Source organism: Acartia tonsa, chromosome 10, assembly GCF_053477335.1.
Source record: "Acartia tonsa isolate MP-2025a chromosome 10, ASM5347733v1, whole genome shotgun sequence".
Lineage (NCBI taxonomy): Eukaryota > Metazoa > Arthropoda > Copepoda > Calanoida > Acartiidae > Acartia > Acartia tonsa.
Window position 1 is genome coordinate 46,020,420 of NC_137269.1, and position 18,237 is coordinate 46,038,656.

At 30.9% G+C, this 18,237-nt stretch overlaps 2 protein-coding genes across 3 annotated transcripts in view; both read right to left on the reverse strand.

The window, feature by feature from the left end:
- LOC145330154 (uncharacterized) overlaps window positions 1–5,810 on the reverse strand; it is a 246,091-nt gene extending 240,281 nt beyond the window's left edge. Inside the window, exon 1 of the mRNA XM_080174739.1 lies at window positions 5,782–5,810. The gene's annotated coding sequence lies outside the window, so the exon portion shown is untranslated. The remainder of the gene's footprint in view (window positions 1–5,781) is intronic.
- The window catches only part of LOC145330153 (neuronal acetylcholine receptor subunit alpha-4-like), a 242,877-nt gene that overhangs the window by 177,147 nt on the left and 47,493 nt on the right, over window positions 1–18,237 (reverse strand). The window lies entirely within an intron of this gene.

Consider the following 18,237-nt stretch of genomic DNA (forward strand, 5'->3'; position numbering starts at 1 on the left):
TTCACCCTAGGGCAGCTAAACACATTTTTTCTACCTTCAAATTACAATTCATTAAAATTAACTATTAAACACCTTAAGGAATCATGGACAAGGAATATCAATCGATTAAAATCCTAAAAATGCTTTGATAATGTTTTTTTAGATTTTAATGACATTTGGAAATATAAATGAGTTTAAAATGACGATTTGTAATATCTTTAGACGACGCTTTGTTGAACCGAGAATCGAATAGAGAATCAACTCACAATGCGGATGCACCATTTGTTAAGCCACGGTCGCGGTTTTTTTTTTAAATATATAATAATTGCAATAGTGTTTCCATCTGCCCCACAGGTAGCTGGTAAATCTAACTGGTAGTATCTTGCTATCTGCCCCACTGGTAGCTGGTAAATCTAAGTGGTAGAATCTTGTTATCTGCCCGACTTATAGCTGGTAAATCTAACTGGTAGAATCTTGTTATCTGCCCGACTGGTAGCTGGTAGATCTAATTGGTAGAATCTTGCTATCTGCCCCACTGGTCGCTGGTAAATCTAACTGGTAGAATCTTGCTATCTGCCCCACTGGTAGCTGGTAAATTTAACCGGTAGAATCTTGCTATCTGCCCCACTGGTAGCTGATAAATATAGCTGGTAGAATCTTGCTATCTGCCCCACTGGTAGCTGGTAAATCTAACTGGTAGAATCTTGCCCACCTTTTATTTCTCCCCAGGGAATTTCTAACTTCAGTACAAATTATTCTACTTGTAGATGTAGATCGTGGTGTAGCCACTCATATATGTTTTTAAAAATCAGGGATAATGATGAACAAAATTACCCATTTTGTATTAAAACAATTGGTGGAAAAGTTTAGAAACTACTAGTTTCAATCAACCTATCAAAAATAAAAATGCCTATTTTTTTTAAGCCAATCAATAAAAAAGAACAAATACGAAACTTCGGGTGCTAGTATAATTTGTAGCTCAAATGTCCCCTCCATCTCTTGGGAAAAAGAGAGTTAAATTAATGTTTTGATGTCGTGTAATAGGGGAAAAGACTTTTTTTTAAATGGTTCAAATGAGTAAAAAAGAAAAGAAAAAAGAGCAAAAGGGTATTAAAAAGTAAATAGGCAAGCAAGAATTATACTAGGAAAAACGATCATGAAAAAAAACGAAAAATAATTTTCAAAAGATATCAAAGTCTTCAAAATATTTATAATATGCATTGAAGATTTTTTATTTTGGTTAAATTTAGATAATCAAACAGGTTGCTAAGCCTGCTCTGCACTCCGTGCTGACTTTCAATTGGGTCTTTGAAAGTCAACCAATAGCATTTGGAATATTAATAAAGCCATGTCGCGATAATGCAGAAAGCAATTTGCTAGCAGACGAAAAAGGTCACCAACAAGGGGGATCGAGGTAGTTGTCTGTTTATACATTTATAGATTTATCTATCTTTGGGTGATAGTCTGAACGTCGGGTAGACGCACGGACATATCCTAATTATAGGAAAACTATAAATCGTCTTTGTCAAAAATCCATTAAAATTTTGATCTTTTATATAATTGATACAATAATCTAAATTGAAATCTATTAAGACTGAACTATCAATTGAGAGGTGCATAGTCTAGCTCCTGCCAGGGATAGTTGGGATAGGTCATGTGAAGATAATTTGTTAGTTTTCCCCATAAATACCAATAGGATTAAAGACGATAAAATATTTCTTATTTCTTTTGCAATTTAAAGCTTATAATGTCATAATTTCAATATTCTTGGCCCGAAAACAGGCTTAACTAAGTATTTAGCATAGTTAAGACTTTAATAAAAGTTCATGTCTAAAAATGCCTGAAAAATTTTATGTTCGACTCTAAAGTAGAATATTAATAAAGGTTATACATTCAGATATTTGTGGATTCGGGGGAAGAATATTTTATACCCATGTTCTCTCTTTATATCCCTGTAGTGAAAGCATCCGAGAGAAAATGTGTGAGTTGGATAATTTGATGATTGAGGGGTAATAGAAAAGATTAGGTCATTTAGTCTGACTGCTCATATCCTGAGATGGGTTTTCAAAAGATGAATGCCGCGTTTTTTCAATTCGAGAAATTTAAACAGAGTATACAACTATTTATTTAATTATTTCGCTTTTGTTGGTTCGGCCTTCATAGAAAAAAAAACAGATTATCTTCAATCCATTTTTACTGCATATTTATTAATGCATCTTTTTAGAGCTGTATTAGACATTATACAAATGGCTAAAATAATAATTTTAAAATTTTGAATTCTTAAGTTGTATACTCTGTTGAAATCCTATCGTCTTTGTTCAATCAATCAATGTCGAAAAAACGCGGCATTCATCTTTCAAAAACCCATCTCAGGGAGGGTGGGGACAATGACCTGTAAATGATACTCTACCCTCAAAGTTTTCATGTAAACCTGATCTGCTATTTGTAAAATTAAAAGTTAAGGTGTGATAATGAATTTTTATTGGGTTGTCCATCCAATATTTTAAGAAGAGTGATTAGCTTAAATGTGGAGTCATATAAACATGGATTTAGAATATAGGTGGATATTATGACAGGAGAAATATCGTCGACAATTTAGCTTGATTAAGGAAACACATTTATAGATCAGTAGGAGGGAATGGGAGGAGGTAAGGGGGATTAAAAGAGAGGAATCGTTATTTTAGCCTGCTGCGTGTTTTACTTTATTATGAATATCTGATGTATGATCCAAGTAATAATATATGTATATCCATTCATATAAATATATCATCCATTGTCTAATCCTTTTCTTTAGATCCCTGGTAAAACCTTTCTAACCAGCCAGCCTTTTGTCCTAATTTAACAGGCTAATTTCATTCAGGAAGTAAGGGGACAGGGGACAATGGGCTGTTTATTACAATAGTCTCACAATTTTTTGATATAGTTTTCTTATCCGCTTGTTTAACAACTTCGTGGACTTTAAATGACTTTCATTAAGTTGAGTGTCCAAATGTTTCAATTAATAAATGTAATCTAGAGAAGAGATAATTTTGTTAATCAACATTGGGGATGTAAATCAATTTATAGTCCATAACTTATCCCTTTAGATCCCAGAATTTTACTTCTATTTAACAAACGAACTGTAAATTACACTTTTGATTCTTTTAATGCTAACAAGTAGTACTTTTTAGCAGCGAAGCTGCTCTCTTATTCGAAAAGTACGTCCGTCCGTCCGTAAGTATTTACTTCTATCTGTTATATTTTGAATTTCTCAGTTGCTATTCAAGATAGACGGCTGGAATCTTTCGTGAAGATACCCTCTACCAATAGGCATCAAGTAAATAATTTACTTGGTCCGTCGGCCTATCTGTCATGCTACAAAAGATTAAAAAGGTAATGTGACTTTTACTTTTATCTATGTATAAGTTTATTTAAGTTTATAACGGTGAATGTCTGCATTATAAATTATATATAGTATCCAATTTTCGTTTGACGAATTTCTTTGCTTCGGCGCTACTTATGGATTTTGTCATTTTTGTTACTTAATGTATCATTTTAAATTATATATGTAAATTGAATATTTAAGTATTGTTGTTTTACTATTATACTGTTCCTTATTAAAATTTGGAAACATATACCCCGACTAAAGATAGCCAGTAAAAAAACTTTAAAAATAAATATTGAGGATGAAAAAATTAAATGTGAAACCAAATATCAAATATTCAAATTACAATTATCGCCCAGATGTGTCTGGGGGCCTTTTAACCCCCACAGTTTCTAATTCAAGCAGGGGATAAGACAAGCATAAATTGACTGAAGAACATACTAAATGATTATTTTTGCCACATAATTAATCCTTTTGTATAATAAATATTATTGGTTGAAACGTTCAGAAGATCTAAGTTTGAATAATCCACCAAAATATAAAAAGTACTCAAAGTTTATAACTTGTGTATAAAACTTTGGGTCCCAATAATATTACCAGCAATGCTTTAAATTCCGTTACCCCCTTAATTTATATTTTGTTTTAAATCTTTTAAAGAGTATCTACTCTTTTTTTCTTAAATTATAAAGCCTTATTGTTATGGGAATCAACCAAAAAGGATACTTAAATACTAAAATAAATTATAATAAAAAAGACTAAAATTGATAGGACAGTTCTAAATCCCTAAATTAAGGTAACTAATACAGTTTGAGGCCAATTTTGAAATTGTTTCGCTTTACTTTTTTGTGTGTTTTTCAGTCGGCCTGTCTATGCTTGTCAATTTTTCTGTGTGTGTGTGTGTGTGTGTGGGCGGGACCGTTTGTGTGTGTGTGAGTGGGCGGGATCGTGTGTGTGTGTGTATGTGTCTGGTTGCACTGAACATTTATCAAATAAAATTTAAGAAATTATTCCATATATTTCAATATCAATATTGAGGAAAGAAAATTTATTCCCATCTGCAAAATCTCATAATATCATTCTATTCCACGAAGGGAGGGGACATTGGGCTGTTTATTACACTCATATCAAAAGTTTTAAATTAACAGTTTCATATTAATTGGCTTAACAACTTTGGAGGCATATATTAGTTGGTTCATTAAGTTGAGTGCCCAAACGTTTCAACCACTAATTGTAATATACTAAAATGCTAAATTTATCATCAATGGGGCTGTACATAAAAATATCGGCCATTGTCTTATCCCTGTAGATCCCTGATTCTAATCCCATATATCCTTACATGCTAAGCTTGGTTACGTCCTGTTGACATACATTATACATTTTATTGTCGACTATTTTGATAAAACGTTAACGCTCTTTCTTGCTAACATGTAAAGTAGACCACTTTTTATTTTAAACTATCTCAGAAACGGCTGCGTAATGCTTCCCAATGAAGCTTTGTTTTATATATTTCATGTGAGGAGTCTAAACTATTTTTCACCCTTTCCATGTTAAAAATATATCCATAGAAGCTAGAGACGATGCCACTAGTAGTTTATTATTTTTTCTATACCATTTTTGACTTATTTTTAAAACCTATTTAAGAAATTCTTTTCTTAGAGTTAATTTAAAGTGTTTTTGGCTAACCATGCAACTTTAAAAATTGTGTATTTTTCGACATAGAAACCTAGACGTTTGATTAAGATTTAAGATTGATATATCAATGTTTTTGTGAGGTCTAAGAAGCCAACAAAAATATTTTTATTCTAAAATGACAAGATAATATGTTAATGCAGAATTTTACACAAACTTTAATTTAATTTATTGCCATGATATTGATGAATTTATAATGTAGTATCCTATTATATAAAGTAAGTAGTAAGCTTTTTTGTCTGTAGCGAAGTATCTCGCTAACCGCTGAACCGATATGGTTCTCTTTTACAATTAATTTTCATATAGATTTTTAACTATTTTGGGGGATTAATTGCCCCTATAGCCTGCTAGGGGCGTAGCTGCTAGATACTAATTAAAGTACAACAACTGAATTATTTATTTTTTTTAGATTGTACTAAGAAAGCATGATTTTAGATGTTTTGGTGGATTTTGCTTTAGTAGTAATGACTATTTTTCAATCTGGCCCCTAAAATTCTCTTTATTCATTTTGCTTGTTGGTTTAACTTATTATAAGGCATCTTAAGGAATTAGACAATGGACGATAAATTGATAAAAAATATCCAATGATAATAAACAAAATTACCCTTTCCTCATATTAAAATAAAAAGTTTGGACACTTCTAGTTTATTTTAAAGTTGGTATGTTTTTCAACCTATTTTTAAAAAAATGCACTATTCTAAGACATGAAGATATATTTCGATTTTAGCAATCATTTTCAATTCATTTTGTCTCTTGTAGAAGTGAATCAAGCAATATTAGCTTGGTCGTGTAGTTTGGAAGCTTTGGTCGTTTAGTTTGGAAGCAACCAATTAAAATTTCATAACATTACCCAAAAATGGTCAACCAAAACGATTAAGATAACAAGGTCATTAGACTATGGGTACCAGTGTAAGCTACATCTAATTGTCCTCTCGCTCCCTGTACTATTTCTGGATCAGAAATTGTTTTCGACTATTTATCAGCCAGTTAATCGCCGACGGCCTCAACAACTGCGTAAGAAAAGTTTTTCTACTTACCTAAAAAACAAAAATTTAATAAAAATGAGTTACTTGAATCTTTCAACTGCTTTATTTTTGTAAATTTAACCCTTATCCCTTTGATTGCACGACCCTTGTCTGTAAGTGATGAGTTGTTATTTAGGATCGATAGCATTATCCTATCAAAAGTAAATAAATGTTATTCCAGTATTTCTTCTAAACCAATCAATATCCGCTGAATTAGGACCGGTTCTGAGCCATACTGAAGTTTAGACAATATTCTCGAAATAGTAAAACAAAAACCTTTATATTAATGTCAGTTTTGTTAACCTGGGCCTTACGCCCCTCGGGGCGATCAAAACTAGAATTAATCTTATGATTTGTAATTTTATCATCCACGGAAAGCTGTCTATAATACGATGAATAATTATGATGCCTTGTGGTCTATATTTTAACCTGACACACAACCTTAACAGTTTCAACAGGAACTTTATTTGATAGATGCTTTTTTTTCTGCTAGATTTATATATATGATGCTTTTTTGCTTGCCATACAAAATTTGGAATATGCAAGAAAAAAGATTAAGTAAAATAATTCTCCCAAAAATGTGGCACAGAGAGATGAGAAAATTTGCAAATGGCTGGAACCTATTTCAAATTAATGTATGCAAAAAGGAACCCACCCCCCTTTCTTTTTACACTAGATTCCTATTTTACTTTTCTTTACACACACACATACACAGACACACACACACTAACACCCACACACACAAACCGATAGCGAAACTTTTCTGCTTTTAGGGTAGAATCATATGTACGCCAGAATGTCTGTTACGGTCAACTCTAATTAGGCATTTAGGCTTATTAAAATCGTCCTTGGCAGTATGATTCCTGTTGCAGTTAGGTACAATTTAGAAAACGCAGAAACTCACAATCATAATTTCATAACCAGAACGTTTTATGTTTAAAATTTAACTTTTTCGAAAATAGTTATTCATTTATTAGTTTTATTTTGAAAATTGCCTCCTGGAACGATTTGGCATAATATTATAAGCAAAATCTAAAAATGTTAGTACATAGATAATATCAAATATACTGTATTTCATCTATTTAACAAAATATTTTTTGCCAGGAAGGAAGAGGGCATTTGTTTTTAGCAATAGCTCCCAAAGTTGTATATTAACGTTTTCTTATTCATTTACTTTAGAACTTTGGGGCATTTTATTAAATTTGATTGGTTGTTTCGTAAGGTTGAGTGTCAAAACGTTTCAATTATCTACTAATTGTAATCAACAGAAGGGGTAATTTTGGGGAATAATGACAATTCATCGGCTATTGTCTCATCCTTTTAGAACAGATGATAATTGTATAGTGTTTGTTTGTCCGTTAGATTTTTTAAGTTTCCCTTATTGTGGCATTTTCATCCTTGTTATTACTTTAGTCAGGTATGGTGAGATCAGATTTTGTTTTCGTTCTTTTTTCATAAAAAAAACAAGAATGATAAATTCATTAAGAATAGTGTCATAAATTTGTTTATTTAGTAAATCTTAGATCATTTTAATTTTTTAAAAAGCTTAAAAAGTTTTAAAGCTAGCTTTCATGTGCTTGTGTTGTGAAATCTATTATATAAAATAGTATAATAATGTAATAGACTTTTTTTCAGACCTTCGTTACTCCTTCAAATACAGCGCGTCTAGATTCTAGGGGCGCAGTATTATATAAAGTAGTAAGGTTTTTTTCTGAAGCTTAAGGTTTTAAAAACTACTAAACTATATTATAAGGACCCTTTATATATGTACCAGGATGATTTAAGGCTATTTGATTTTTAGATTTCAATCATGGGATGAATTTAATTTTTTTTCAGTCTTTGAATACAAAGCCTCTAAATGATAGTGGTTCAGTTACGTCATAAGTAAAAAAAATCAACCAACATCTGCTAATTGTAGAGACGTTACGCTGATAAAAAAAAATCTGCTTTTAGAAACTGCATATCCGTGCAATTTAATATTTCCCCGGGAAAGTGAAACAAGAAAAAAAGGAAAGAAAATTAGAAGAAAAAAGAAAAATGATGCCTGTTATGAGATAATGGTTCCGATAAAGGTACGGTAAAACGGTTTAAAAATAGACTAGCTTCCATTTAGATTTAAACAAGACATGACTTGGTATTCTAATAAATCATAAAATATATTTTTTACTACATTTTTTTGTCATCATTGTATCTACTATCGCTGCGGTGACAGACGTACTTCATGAATAATAAGACGAGGTGCAATGCCTTTGCCTTTAAACAGGCGTTTCTCATAACCAATTACGTTTAGTACTTTTATCAAAAGCACTTTTTTGCTAAACATTTAATACCCTATTAGATTGTTATTAATTAGCAATTAAATATTACTACTTAAAATTTGTAAAACCTTAACATTATACCTAATGGATAGACAAATTTAATCAGAGGTTCTTGTAAGAATGTAGATATAGAAGACTTGCCTTTAATACAATAAATACGAGAAAACATATATTTTCAATTTATATAAAGATATGTGTAGAATGATATAATCATATACAAAGAATGCAATCAGGGATCTACAGGGATAAGACAATGGCTGATAAATTGAATTACATCCCCAATGATGATACACAAAATTGCCCCTTCCGGAGATTAAAATTAAATGTTGAAACTTTTGGACGTTCAACTTAATTAACCAACCAATCAAAATTCACTAAAGTCCCCAAAGATGTTAAGTCAACATATAAGAAAACGTTATTATAAAACTTTGGGGACTAGTGCAATAAATAGCCCATAGTACCCTCTCTCTCTGGAATGTAATGCAAAATTTAAAATATAAATTCTTTATCTTCATAAAGTTCACTAAAGAATGCTATTCTAATTTTATCACAATGATTAATATAGATACATAGGCAGGTAGCTTCTAGGAATTTTATAACATGGATAAATAAAGATAAATAGGCAGGTAGCTTCTAGTAATTTTATCACATGGATTAATATAGATACATAGGCAGGTAGCTTCTAGGAATTTTATAACATGGATTAATATAGATAAATGAGATGAGAATGGCCTAAATATGGTTGTGAATGCCGAGCCCTGCTGTATAGAATCATGAAAAGTAAAAAAAATTGTTTTTAAGTTAAAATAATTAAATATTACTCTATGTTGTATTCCTGCAATTTATATTAAGATTCCTAAAATTTTAGTGGTATATTATAATGGCAGAATATTATAGACTTTAATGATATACTTAATTTATTCATTCGTTCGTCTGTCCGACCAATTATGTTAGCAAAAAAGAATACTTTCATTTAAAAGTAATGAAAAAAATACACCCCCCTTCATCTTTTGGTCTATGTAGATCAAATGATTTTATCAAAGAGACGAAAGAATGTTGACATTCTAATTAACTAATTGTATGTATGTCAATTAAACAGGGGTTTCGAATTTTTGTCAGTTGAAATTATATTTAAAACACTAGCGACTGCGCCCCAAGATCCAAGGGGCTCTGTGTTTAAATTTGTTTAAATAGCTTAAAATCTGTGTGAAGCTTCTCTGAAATGGAGGTCTCAATCGGTTCAGTAGTTTATGAAATCTTAAGCTTCAGACAAAAAAAACCTTACTACTTTATATAATATGATTATAAAGGCTTGTGCCAAGGCCGTCCAAGCTTTTTAAAGGGGTGATTACCCCTCCCCCCCCCCTTGGAAGTCTCTGTCTTGTTCTAAGATTTTTTTATTTTTAACTTAAATCTATTTTTAAAAGCATGTACTCTATAATTGTATTTTTAAATCTATAGTGTAAAGAATGATAACTTATTCTATATCCATTCTTGCAGCAAATAATAAACTTGCATTTTTGCTTTAACTGTTGTTGAAAATAAGTTTTGCTAAACTGTTCCACTTTCATTGAGATGTGTATTGTGTATATTATCTTATGTATATTTGTGCACTAGAAATTGCGCACATGGTGTTATTTCGTGTTCGCCAAAAAAATTGAAATAACCATCCTTTTGATTTAATGACGTCTGAAAATCCTAACGGTATATTGAAATTAATTGTGCCTGTTTTTAAGCCAATTTAATCACCTGATTTTTCTACAGTCTGTTTTTGATACTACAAAAGTTAAGTCTTTTATGCAGGTTTGATTGGACACTGTAAAAGATATCCATGTAGTTTAATAAGACGTTTGCATTGCTTGTAGGAACAAATTAGGATATGTAGGTCGAACATTTCAAGTGGCGAAGCTGCTCTATAAGTCTTATGTTTATGGTTCGTCAGTTGGTCTGTCATTAATCCCAGAGATCTAAAGAGTTAAGACCATAGGAAAATGTAAACTCTCAAGCATGATAAACAAAATTTCCCCTTCAGTAGATATTAAAGTAACAAAGATTTTAGCTAGCATATATTAGTGTAGGATCTTTTTAAAAATATTAAAATCTGGGTAAATTTTTTATTCTAGGGTTCTAGGGTAACATTAGAAGAATAATTTACTTGACATTTCATTTATAGTTTCCATATTCATGTAACAATTGAAGCAAATGATTAGAATTATTTGTGCTAAAGTCCCAGAGGCATGGAAGATCAAATCTGTATGAAAAGATCTAATAACAAGACTGAGAATTTCCAAAACAGTGAAAATGAATAGTGATTGGGAATATACACCATATTATATAAATTATTTGGTAAGGTGTTTTTTTTTTGTCTGGTGCTAAGGATTTTAAAAACTACTAACTGATTGGGTTACCCTTTATATGGAAGATTTACATAGGTCATGGGGTGATTTTAAGCTGTATTAATAGTGGATTTACTCATTGGGGTGGTTTCAGGCTATTTTTCTGTCACCTATCTACTCTTTGAATACAGCACTCTCTAGGTACTAGGGCCGCAGCCGCTAGTATAATAATAGTGATATTAGCATGATTTTCCCCTTTATATCCTTTTTTATATCCTTATTACCCCTTTTCCCTCTTAGGAAGCTCTAGAATTCTACAAAGTTCTTTTCCTGTAGGGCTTTAGCTCTTATTTTACTTAACCTAATTCTAGCATCCATAATTTATTCTCAAAATTATAATAAAAAGAACTAATGTTGAAATATCTTTTTGTAGTTTTTAGTTGCTATCCTTTTTACAATTAAGTAAATCTTTAGATAAAGAAATAACATTATTAAAAAACCGCCATTGATTACAGACAAATTTGCTTCATAATTTTTTCTATATGTAATAAATACTATATGCATAAAATAATAGTCAGGAATGCCATATTTTAGAAAGGATTTGCTGGTAAAAATGAATGAGAATGTGATTAAATGTGACAGTGGGAGAAAATGGTAAATTTTCCTGGGCTGATCATATCTGCCAAATAGACAGGCACGTCCAGGGGGTGATACAAAATAATTTTATTTTCTCTTATTCATTCGAAACCGATTAATATCCGGTGGATTAGAACCGGTTCTCATCCATACGAAAAAATTATGTCTAGCATCGTATTATAACCAAATTTCTACGGGAAAAAATGTACAATCATAAGATTACAACCAGTTTTTTGTTTTAAAAAATGTTCTAAAAATTTTGTGTCCCCCTCCGCATGTGAATATTACTAGGTGTCAGTAAAAATACTTCACCAGACATCTCAAATATAAATTGTACCAGGGATTTGCAATCGGAAGAAAATAAAATTCGCAGTGTCCGAACTTTCTGATCAATAATCTTCAAAAATTGTAAATTTGTTTATCATCATTGGGGATGTTCATCAATTTATCGGCCATTATCTTTTCCTTTCAGATCATTTACTATAGACAAAATCTCGCTGTCCTAAAAAATTAGGACTTTCAGACAAAAGCTATGATGTCTAATCTCTTTCCCCCCTGGCCTACGTAGAACTCTATTCACAATGACATATTTGTCACAAAAGTTAAGAAAGTACGCAATATACAAAATATTTCTTTTTTTATCTCTTGGTAATAAAAATTATTATTTAAAACAATTCTGAAACTAATAATCTGTGGATTATAACCGGATCTCAGGAATACTGAAAAATTATGTATAGCATCGTATTATATCCAGTTTTCTAATACGAATATGTGAATGCACAATCATAAGATTCAAACCAGTTATTTTAGCGCGTGCCTTCAACATTTTTATATCCGTGGAAAGATGTTTATAATACGATTCGATAAATAACTATTATTGTGTTTGATCTTAAAGCCTTCACCAGCTACAATTGTTTGTGAAAGATGTTTCCTAGGCTCAACTAGAAAATGAAAAACAATATCCATAAAAGCGAAACTTTTTAAACTTAAATTTAAAAAAAAATAATATTTTTACAATACTTTTTTATAACTATAGGAGACTACAATCGAAACTGGGATCTTTTTTTAACATTTATAAATCATATGTAAAAATGAATTTATAAAGTATAGATAATCAATCCTTTAATTTAGGAATGTTAGAATTGTCCTATCTATTTCAAACTTTGCATGGTGATTCCTTTAATAGTTAGGTACGATTTAGAAAGCGTAGCAACTCTATAATCATTACCAGAATGTCCGTACGTTCATTTTAAACATGTTGATTTTTTTTACTTTTTAACAACAATTTTTTATGTGATAAAATCATCCGATTAATCTGATTTTTGGATTACTGATTCATATTACAATAAGGTACAATATTGTGAGCGAAGCAACTCTATAATTAAGTCCTAAAAATGTCAGTATGTCCTTAAACAGAATTCTGTATTTAAGACGTTTTGCAACAATTTTACGTATAATTTTGTCAAAACTTATAAATTCATATTTTGTATATTCAGTTCTGACAATCTACAAGAGTTAATGTTCGTCTAACATACTATTTCAGAGCTTAGCTTTTATGGATGTTTTCATCCTTGTTTTTCATTTCATCTATGTAGTAAGTCTGCTATAAACATATAAAATTTCTTCGGATTAAATCTTTTAAAAATGTTGTCTGAAAATTCGTCAGTAAACCTTTAAACTTTACTTAATATAATCACAATACTTCTTCAGGTTGGACTGAAGTACTAACGTATTGAACTTATCATAGAGAGGATTCGCTATTAATAAAAGTATAGCTTAGCCTTGGATAAATAAATACTAAATAAAATATAAAACTAGCATTGTATAACACAAACATAAATATCTTGTAACAGGGTTTGCATGGATTTCTTAAAAAGTCATATTATGAATTCAACTGGACATAGACCTGAGTTGGATTCTTAAAAAACTTTTTGGCTCACTGCCTCACTAAAATTAGTGAGGCTCGCTAAAAAAATTTGTGAAAAATCCTCCAAAATCGCATTAAAAATCTACAAAAATTAAATAAAATCTTATGTTGATACCCATTTATGATTTTACTTGATTTTTGTACATTTTTTGTGATTTTGAAGGATTTTTCACAAAAATTTTAAGCGAGCCTCACTAATTTCAGTGAGGCAGTGAGCCAAAAAGTTTTCAACCTCTGTTTTAAACCGTCAGTGTCTCCGCGGATTTCAAAATAAGTCATTGTAATCCCTTTATACACTAACAAATCTTAAATTTAAAAAAATAATTCTAGCTTTCTCTTTAAACAATGAACTAATAAAATAAAATGACTAATATCTGATTGATTTATAGTCGCTAAAATCAATAACACTTGTTTCCTTGTTAAAAAAGGTTAAACACGATTTTTTTTACCCCTTTACAAGAAATCTTATTTAAAGTTGTTTGAACTATTTTGATTTAAAATAAGTCTTTTTTAGATTTTCAGTATTACGTAATTAACTAAACAACTAACGTTTTAAAAACATATAATTTGAATGTTGAAATGGACAATGGGCTGTTTATTACAATAGTCCCCAAAGTTTTTTTAATAACGTTTGCTTGTTCATTGGCTCGACAACTTTAAGGACTTTCATAAATTTTAAATGGTTGGCTTAATAAGTTAAATGTCAATACGTTCCAACCACAAATTGTAATCTTCACAAGGAGAATTTTGTGAATAATCATTAGGGATGTTCCTCAATTTATATGCCATTGTCTTATCCCATTAATCCCTGCCTCCCACCACGCCAGTATATACCACCAGTCAAAGATAAACAAAACTTTGGCCCAACAACAAATACCAAAAAAAAAAGAAATATTTTCCCTTTGATGTTTTATTCTTTAGTCCTTGCTTTGTTTAGTTTCCAATCCTAAGTCCATTCCGTTGGGAGGGTGCGCTCAGAATAATGATTAGCTTATACAGTATTTTATAAGTAGCAAGGATATTCTTTACTAACTAGTGTTGGTCTGTTTATATGTTATGCAAATATATACTTTCTCCAGCTCATGTAATGAATCATTGGGCATTTATTAAGACATCTTGCGTTTAAGTCTTTTGTGTGATTACGGGACAGCGGAAAGTTTCATGTGTGACGTCATAAAAAAATTGTCTATTTTCCATCTCCTTTTTAGGGGTTTCCTTTCCCACTTCTCCTCTCATCCTTCCTTCTTAAAATTTATTTTATGACGTCACAAATGACACTTTCAGCTCTCCCATTATTACCAGTTTTATGAAATGGGAATAGTTACTGAAAAGGCTTTAGATTTACTTTTTCGTCTTATTTTTTAACTAATACAATTTTTATAAATATTTTTTTATTTCTTTACAGATGAACTGGTTCAAGACAGCGAGAATTATCCATGTATCGAATGGTTTTCAATAAATTATCTACAGAAACTTAGATATGCATATTCGGATGACGAATTCTAGAAATTTTCCTATTCCATTTGTTTGAAAAGCTTCGCTGGTGATGCACGTAATTGTTCTTATTAAGAGAGAGTATTATTTATCCTGGGGGACAATAAGTCAAGTTTCTCTGAGCAAACAAACATGCTGGAAGGACATAAGGGTGTGCTCGTCAATTTGTCTGGGAAGGGGGTAAACTTCAATTTTGTAAACATCCTAACAAAATTTAAGCCCCCTTTTTAGATATCTTATTATATAAAGTAGTAAGTTATTTTTGTTTGGCGCTTAAGATTTAGTTAACTTCTTTGGGAAAGCTTCACATAGGTCCTGGAAAGGTTTTCTGCACCCCTTCTTACCCCTTTGAATACAGTGCCCCATTCCTAGATGCTGGGGCGCAGCCACTAGTATCTCATAAAGTACCTACATCCTTATCTTTTTTGGGTGAGGAATGGTAGGTGGGTAATCGATAAATAAAAATAAACACCTTCCCCTTCTCCACCCATGTGTACGCCCTTGAAGGGACCACAATGTCATTATCATTCATTAGTTAGAGTAGGCTTTAGCATAGATAATTACAAGTAGATCAAATATCAGGTAGTTTGTATAGAAACACTAGAAACAATTAATTTCAGTATATTTATAGAAAATCTAGGCTATTTATCCATTGCGTTAAAATGTAATTTAGAGTAAAAAGTGTGTGATTTACAATTTCCAGATTTTAAACATTTGTTTATAGTTTCAACGAACACATTAATAGTGTCTGACTGATTATGACGTAACAAAAAAAATGAGCCACTAAAAATTTTACCATTGGTCAATAGCGGCCTCTCATTGGCTATTTTTTTTTGTTACGTCATAATCAGTCAGACACTATTACTGTGTTCAGTTTCAACGATTAATTAAATTGTTCTTGACTAAGTTTATGCTCTTTTATCAAGTTCTGACATTGTGACGCTTTGATTGGACAGGCTATTGTTATCTAAATCTTTTAAATAAACTAGTAGCTTCGCCTCAAGCCCATATAGGCTTTTCCCAAAGAGGTAATGATCTGTATTTGATTAGTTCCTGTCACATTTTAAAGATTTTTTTGTGAATACATTTGTATAAAAAAAAATTAAGGGATCTTTTTCTTTTTTAAGATAATAGCTTAAAACCGCCACGGGACCAGTGGGTTTATTTTCCAAAGAGTGGGGCCTTATTGGTTCAGCAGTTACCGAGATCTTAAGCTTCAGACGGACGGATAGACAGACAATCAATAATAATATTTCATAGTTTTCAATATGATTTAATTAATGTAGGTTTGATATTAGCATAATGTTTGACATTATTTTTTACGTGATTTTCCATCAAATTCAAAGTACAAAGTTTTTAACCACTAGAAATGTACTATCTGGTTTTAATCTGTAAGGAAAAACACGTATAATATCAATTTTCGAATATTAAGTTATTAATATTAAAATAATAAAAGTATTGGTAAATTATTATTGCATATATTATTATTATTATTTAGATTATTATTTAATATCCCCGGAGCTATTATGGATCATAAACCTCTGCGGCATAACAAGAACGATATTGCTATATAATGGCAAAACTTTGGACATATAAAGATATCCCCTCCATGCAGACAACCGATTTTTTGATAGCACTGTAATAATAAGTAGGAAGTTTCGATTTGGTAGAGAGTTGCACCTGTTAATAGGTCAATACATTTCTCAGACAAAGCCCAAAATGTGTTAAAATTGTAACAAAAATTATCCATGTGATGTAATAAAATTAGGGAGATGAGAGGAAAACCCATAAAAAAGAGATGGATAATCCCTCCTTTTTATTACGTCACATTTTGTTTTTGACACAATTTAAAACAATTTGTGCTTTTTCTATTTTTCTCGCATTATTCTGACGTTTAATAAAGCAGGTTTAGCATTGGGAGGGAGGTGATATTTGACTGTAAATGTTACTGGTACTCAAAGTTTTACAATTGCATATTTGGTTGATTAAAATTTTGATAACTTGTAAGAGATTCATCGCTGAAAGTATTGTACCTTGTTGTCCTAGGAATCATTGTTTCAAAAATCATATCATACAAATAAGGGTTGTCAAACTGAGTTTAAAAACAGCATGTTTTAGTTGGACGTACAGACTTTTTGGTAACGATTATAGAGTTGCATACCTTTCTAATAATACATTTACAGTTACAGCAATCATAATCTAATGTTTGACATCGTTGGACATTTCTAACTTTCCTAAATTAACGAAAAGAGCTAACAGTAACGTACAGATCCTGATTATAGAAAAGCCTCGCTTAAATAGTAGAGTAGATTACTCTGAATGTTGATAATCTAAAGTTTGAAATCGATTGGACAATTCTTACAAGCCTAAATGAATGAAAAGAGCCACCGTGACATACAAATCCTGATTATAGAAAAGCTTCGCTTTTAAAAAGTAGAGTACATTACTCCGAATATTGATTTATAAATGTTGATAGTATTTTTACATGCGTAGCATCTTTCAATCTATCATTCAAGAATTAAAACAATTTTTGCAGTTATTTTCATATGCCTGAAATAAATCTATAGTATAGATGTATAACCAGACAACTACCTTGATCCCCCTGTAGAGAACCTTTTTCGTCTGCTAGAAAATTGCAGCTCTTTAGTAACGACTTGGCTGTGTTAATATTCCCGACGATATTGGTTGATTTTCAAAGACCCAATTCAGTGTTAAATAACTGTATGTCCCCATCCCATGGACCTTGTACCGACTCCCAATTGGGTCTTTGAAAATCAACCATTAGCGTCGGGAATATTAACACAGCCAAGTAGCAGAAAACAATTTGCTAGCAGATGAAAAGGTCCTTGGAAAAGAAGGGCAGGTAGTTATCCATACTATAGATTTATTGTTATGATCAACCTTATTAGATTCTAACACACTTTCAATAGACTTGTTCTTTACCCTTAAAGCTATATTCAATATTATGGAAAGTTTTGTCCTTGTTTACAACACATTCGGAAACCATTAGCAATATTGTTAATTGATATGTGATTATTTCATATAGTACATATATGTTTAAAAATATATTAAATATGTACTCTTTACCCTACTAATATGTTTGTTTGTCTGTTAAGATCTCGATAACCATCAAGATGATAGGGGCGCAGTCGCACGTTAAATGATAAAGTTATGATTTTTAAGCCATTAATGCTTTAGATACTTAGATAGATCATTATAATGAACGCAAAATATTTAAGAAATTTCAAATAAATCTATAACACTAACAATAAACAAGAAAGTTGATTGTAAGGCTTTTTATGAAATTATGGACTTTGCAATAACATTAACAACAAACCGACCAAAATATACAAGACTTAAAAAGTTACCAAGCTGATCAAATAAATGTAATTGATTCATATACAAAAATGCCAAGAATAGTTGTTCATCGCATCGCATTTTAGACAGCTTTCCGCGGATATAAAAATAA